The sequence below is a fragment of the Mus pahari genome, chromosome 13, assembly GCF_900095145.1.
Source record: "Mus pahari chromosome 13, PAHARI_EIJ_v1.1, whole genome shotgun sequence".
Classification (NCBI taxonomy): Eukaryota; Metazoa; Chordata; class Mammalia; order Rodentia; family Muridae; genus Mus; species Mus pahari.
In genome coordinates this window covers 60,339,152-60,344,551 of record NC_034602.1, presented here as the reverse complement: position 1 = coordinate 60,344,551, position 5,400 = coordinate 60,339,152, and positions in this window count along the sequence as shown.

The following is a 5,400-nucleotide window of genomic DNA, read 5'->3' as shown; positions in this document are numbered from 1 at the left end:
ATCTTGTCACTTGTTTTGGCAATCTTCCAATAAGTGGCTTATATGTACTGTCCTTAGTGACTTGACTAATAATGAAGTGCAGTGGGAATAATGCAGCCGCATTTTTAAGGCCCACTCACAAGTCATTTAGTGCTGGCCTGGGTTGCTTGGAGCCCATTGGCCACATAGTAACTGAGGATCTTGAGGCTGGGATGATAGAAGTGTCCATGTGGAGAACCCCCCATGGGGAGAAATGCTGACAGCAAAAAGAGAAAGAAATGCCATGCATTAAAACTCTGGTTACCATAGCGACCATGGAGATCATGTAAAAGGAAAATACCATGTCTGCTTCCTCTTGTCCAAATTGATGATGTGTGCTAGAGATAAATATTTTCTCTTTTAAGCCACTTAAATCACCCCATTTTGTTGAAAATAGGTTCTTTCCTCATACAATATCATGATTACAGATTCCCCTTCCTCTACTCCTTCCAGTTCCTCCCTTCCCATCCATATCACTCTTTTTCTGTCTCTCATTAGAAAAGAACAGGTCCCTAAGAGACAACAAAATAGAACAATGGAGACAAAGGATAAAACAAAGACTATCACATAGATGTTGGACAAGGAACACAAACAAAAGGGAAAGAGCCCAAGAGCAGGCACATGAACTAGAGACTCACTCCTTCACAGACTCTGGAGCACCATGGAAACCCTAAACAGAAATCCTTGATAGATATAAAGAGGACCTAATGCGGACTTGTTCAGGCCCAGGGCTTGGGGCTTCGGACTCTGTGAGTACACATGGGCTTTGCTCAGTTGATCTAGAGGGCCTCGTTCTCCTGGTGTCATCTGTCCACTCCGGCTCTTACCATCTCTCTGCTCCTTCTGCAGGGTTCTCTGAGCCCTGAGGAGAGGGATTTGATGGAGACCTCCAGTTTAGACTTGAGTCTTCCAAGAACTCTCTCTCTCCCTCCTTCCCTCCATTCTTCCCTCCCCCTCCCTTCCTCTCCCCCTCCCTCCCCCCTCCCTCCTTTCTCTGTGTAATGTCTGTCTGTAGGTCTCTGTATTTGTTCCCATTTGCTACAGGAGGAAGCTTCTCTGATGATCAAGCTACTAATTTTTTTTTGACAATTTTTATTAGATATTTTCTTCATTTACATTTCAAATGCTATCCCCAAAGCCCCCTATAGCCTCCTCCTGCCCTGCTCCCCAGCCAACACACTCCTGCTTCCTGGCCCTGGCATTCCCCTGTACTGAGGCATATGATCTTCACAATACCAAGGGCCTCTCCTCCCATTGATGGCCGACTAGGCCATTCTCTGCTACACATGCAACTAGAGACACAGTTCTGTGTGTGTGGGGGTGCTACTGGTTAGTTCATATTGTTGTTCATCCTATAGGGTTACAGACCCCTTTAGCTCCTTGGGTACTTATTTTTAAGTGGGTCATAACAACAAAAATATAAATTAACAGGAAGTTTCATAAGTTTACATATAGGATTCTGAATACAAGGTATGTGACAGAATATGATATGCATGTATCATTGTCAGGTATACAATGTTGCAGATACAGAGGCTGCGTTGTTCACAGTCTCTTCAGCCCTTGATAGATTTACCACACCAGTGCAATATTCCCTCACATTTCATGTTATTGTCTTTGTCTTCTCCTCCTCTCTTTCCTCCTTTGCATATTGAATCTGATTGTCACAGCCCATATGCATGGGAATACTGCAATCCACTTGAGTAGGGACAACATTCCTAAAGAAAACAGATTTATTTTTCTTCAAAAAGGACAAAGTAGATATTATCTAAACGCTTTGTGTACATATAAATTAGTGAAGAATAATAATCACATGAAAAATGACATTTGAAAAAATGGTATTAAAATAAAAGAGAAGGAAAACAATGCCTTTAAGTTTAAATATTGAGGGATTTTTTTTAAATTCATCTGCAATAAAATAAAACCAGAGGGGAAAAAAACTTACAGAAAGGACTTTTCATGTTTATTTTCACTGCAGCTAGCAACCACAGAGGTCACAGAGGGATCATTTCTGGTCATTGTAACAGTAAAAGGAAGTTTTTAGTTTTCCTTTATAGGATATATTACTCCTCATTATTATTTAGCTTATTGTCAATGTTTCATACTGTTGAGTAATTACAATAGAAGAAAACAATAGAATTGGGTAAACGGTGACGGCTTCGGCCAGGCAGATAGCAGTAGAAACAAAGGAAACTGGTGTGAGACTTAGCCTAGAATCAGAGATAGGAGAGCTCACTGAGAAATTGTGTGATTTTTTTTTTTCATTTCTGTGAATGGTTATGTTTTAGTATCATTTTTTGAGATGGAGAAGACAATGGGAGGGAAAAGAAATGAAATCATTTTGGGTTACCACTAGAGCTGAGAAGAAAGGTCCAGGCCCTGCAAATTGTCTCTATATACTTAGATACACCCATGCACATACATTTACATACATATACCCACTGGTGTATACATAGATAAATCCATGAAACTGAGTAAGAGAAGAAAGAGAGAAAGGGAAGGAGTGAAAGAAAGAGAGGAGTAAAAGAAATGGATTGTGAAGAGTAAAGGAAGAGATTGGAAGGAAATCATGATGCTCTTTTTTATCGGAAGAGATCTATCTTTGGCCATATTCACTTTGGTCATTTAGAACTTAGAAATGATTTAATAGATAAGCTAGACTGATCAGTGATGATGACTGCGTGACTGTCTTTTTGATTGATCTAAACTCTGTCCTTTAAAACACACTAAAGAAGTCAAATGATTTGTTAATGGAGAAAAACATTTAAGTCCATTTTCTACATGTAAAACATTACATTTATAAGAGTAGTTTTAAAGGACTCTAGCATCTGTATTAATGAACCGTTAATGTACTTCTCAGGAAATGGAAGTCATTTGGTCTTCAATGTTTCATGGCTTACAGTACACTTGAGGCTTAGATTAATTTCATTTTTATATACTCTTTTTGGTTGATGTACTTTTGCAATTCATTTAATCAAACCAGACTTCATGAAGGAGATTGAATTTAAAAATGTATAGTCACAGAAGTTTCAAATTTATCTAAATGGAATAAAATTTAAAATATCTTTGTTAAACTTTTCAGTGAATTTACATATTAGGAAAAATGTTCCTTGATTTTCTGCAGTTAAAATAAAAGATCAATATTCTTTCAAAAGGAACCTTGATGCCAGGTACCCTGGTTTAATCAGTGCACATTATATTGCTGTATTTATCAGACTAGACCCTGCTGATGAATAAAACTGATACATTTCAATAAAAATAAAACAATAGAATAAAAGAATCCTGAAAGGAAGAAAAGAAATTATGATCTGATTGTAGCACCTTTACATATATTTGCCATTTTCTTAAAGATATGCCATCAAGACAAAAAAGTTCTTCTAATTTTAGAAATCATCCCCATATATGTCTGTCTTTATCTAATAGAAACAAAAGTCTATCATATGACCAAATAAATAATGTATGTTTGTAGGCTTAGATTTTTTAAAAATCCTACTTTTAATATGGACTCTCAAATGCTTCAACCCACCTTCTAGCCCACCATCCAAAAGTAGGGGTGAAAATACGATGAATAGAACAATGAGATGTGGACCTTTTTAAAAGTAGTTCTTTGGGGGCATTTTTTTTTTTTAGCATCATATTTATAGCTTTAATAAACATTTTAAGCAACTCATACAAATAATGAAAACAAGTCACCTTATTATTAAATTTCAGTCAGTTGCACAATAAGTGGCTTGTTGTGTACCAGCAATGTTATTCAACAGACACTTCTGCAATAAAAAAATTAATCTATAAGTACGAATTCAATATGGATAGCATCCACTGGTCACGTGTATATATTGAGTCCCTCAAATGTGGCAAGTACAATTGCGAATCTGAACGTTTTGTTGGATTTTAATTAAATTTAATTTAAATAGACATTTGTGACTAGTGCTACAATATCAGGTGTAATAACATCAATGACACATTACTTGGAAAGATGATTCACTTCTTAAGAAAAACATGTGGGATGAACAGCTTGATAATTTACATCCTGAATTTAGGTTTACACTTGTGCATACTTCCCTCAATTACCTACCAAAATATGAATTATAGATAAATACATCTTTTTCCACTAGAACATAGCTACCATCAAACTACTTATTTCAAAGAGAATTTGGACATAGGTCTCTGATGCGAAGATGTCTTCCTCTTAGCTGTAGTTCACTTACGCAATTGTTGACTGAGAAGATTAGTTAGTAATGGGTTTACCTTAAAATCATAGGAACCGAGTTTGATTCCTATCACTGACATAGCAAGCTGTATGAGATGACATGCTCTTGTAATTCCTGCACTGCAAAAATGGAGGTAAGAATACTTCTGGGTCTCACTGGTCAGACAGTCTACTCTAACTGGTGAGTCTCAGGCCGTTCAGATACCTTGTATCAATGAAAGTGAACAGCACTCCTGAGGATGACACCAAGGTTATTCTCTGGTTTCCACATTCACATGCATGCAGATGTGTAAGTGAAAGCACACTCACACATACACATGAAATAATAACATTTGAATTCAAAGTAGAATGTGAAAGAAATAACTGTGAAGTAATTCTCCTACACAGATGGAGAGAATCCATTTCTGCCACTAAACCTAGGACAGCTTTCATTATTCCTTCTAGGACTCAGAATTCTCCAGTCATAGTAAGGAATTTCCATCTTCTGTATCCAGGGCCTTTCTCTAGAGGCTGACTGGGAATAAACTGGAACACAATGGGAAGCTCTCACAGAGGGGACATCATTAATGACACTTGTGTGTATACTAAAGACAAAGAAATGAAAAGACACATTATTGTGCCTATGTCCAAAGTCACAGACCAATAATCCATTGTGGCTAAGGATACTGTATTCAGTAGGTATACTGGAAAGCTAATGACTTCTTAGTAGTAGCCTAAATATTCTGAATGACACATAAATTAATTTTCATATAATACCTAAATGTTAGGCCAAAAATTTTATATGTTGAATTTAGTCACTTGTTTATGAAATTTTTCATCTCTAGTTTAGAGTATTTTCTTATTTTATTGGTTATTTTATTTATTTACATTTCAAATGTTATCCCCCTTCTTGATTTCCCTTCCACAAACTCCCTACCTCATCACCTCGTCCCCTCTCCCCACTTCTATGAGGATACTCCCCCACCTACCCACCATTCCCACCCCACTGCCCCAGCATTTTCCTATGCTGAGGCATAGAGCCTCCACAGGAACAAGGGCTTCCCCTCCCACTGATAGTAGATAAGACCATACTGTGCTGCATATGCTGCTGGAGCCATGGTTCTCCCCATGTGTACTCTGGTTAGTGGTTTAGTCCCTGGGAGCTCTGGGGAGTCTGGTTGTTTGATATTGTTGTT